This window comes from Bison bison, unplaced genomic scaffold (genome assembly GCF_000754665.1).
Source record: "Bison bison bison isolate TAMUID 2011002044 unplaced genomic scaffold, Bison_UMD1.0 scf7180017864535, whole genome shotgun sequence".
Lineage (NCBI taxonomy): Eukaryota > Metazoa > Chordata > Mammalia > Artiodactyla > Bovidae > Bison > Bison bison.
In genome coordinates, this window is record NW_011495084.1 from 13,765,059 (window position 1) to 13,766,299 (window position 1,241).

Genomic DNA, 1,241 nt, shown 5'->3' on the forward strand with positions numbered 1-1,241 from the left:
TATGCTGAGGCTCTGAGGTCAAGGCTGTGAATGGAAACTCAAATTGAGGGAAACACGTGTTGTGTCTCTTTGTATAAATGGTTGCTACTCTGCACCCCCAAACAAACTGCTTAAATAGGGACATCACACATTTTACAGTGTCCAAATCTCTCATCCACTCCCAGGGTAAGAAGGACTGGTTATTACTGAGTCTTATCCTTCAACCTCTGAGAACTCTTCACTCACTTTCCCAGAAGAGTGTGACTGAGGGTAAGAGAAGGCGTGTCATGTCTCCATCCCCAGCCCCCTGACTGTTGAGTGAGCCCGTGACTGAGAGGTGGGGAGGAGGTGAGATGAATGAGTGTCCTCTGGTCCCACAGCCAGTCCTCCCCCCACCCTGCTCCCAGCACCTCCACCCTTCCATTCCCTCTGCCCTTCTACTTGCCCTTGGATTTCCTCTCATATTCATTAAAGGCTTCCCAGAGTTCTGTCTCAGAGCTGAAATCTTTCTTAAGCCATATCCTTTGTTGTTTAAAATCTTATCCCTTGATAGTTGAGTGACTTTCCTCAGGAGGACAAGCAGAGAACCGGGAGTATGGAAAAGGCAGGAGGGTCTGAAGTGTTGCTTAGTTTCTTATCTCACTTTTAAACGAGGGTGTGGGGCACTTAACACACACAAAGGCAAACATCACAGCATTTCACCAGAAGCAGATCCCCTACAACTCTGACAGGGAGGAAAAGTTACCTTTGTTGGCCCCTGATCTCCATATCACCTGCAGCCACCCCCCCCCCCCCAAACACTCCAGGTCTTTGGTCTGTTACTACCTCTCCTCAAAGTGAAAGTAAAAGTATTAGTAGTTCAGTCATGTCCTACTCTTTGTGACCCCGTGGACTGTAGCCTGCCAAGCTTCTCCGTCCATGGATTCTCCAGGAAAGAATATGGGGGTGGGTAGTCATTCCTTTTCCAAGGGACCTTCCCAATCCCAAGGATCAAACCCAGGTCTCGCACATTGCAGGCAGATTCTTTACCATCTCAGCCACCAGGGAAGCCCTCAAACTCATGTTTATTATCTGGCTCCAGTTGTTGGGTGGAAAAGTATCTCATTTGCTTATTGCATAATAATAACGAAAGAAAAAGAGTGGTATCAAGATAAAACTGAAGCTCATTATCCAATGTTTCAAAGGGAAGAAATAAATCATTCCAGAAACTGCCCTCATGTAAAATTACAAAGAAAGTGTGAAAGAAAGTGAAAGTTGCTCAA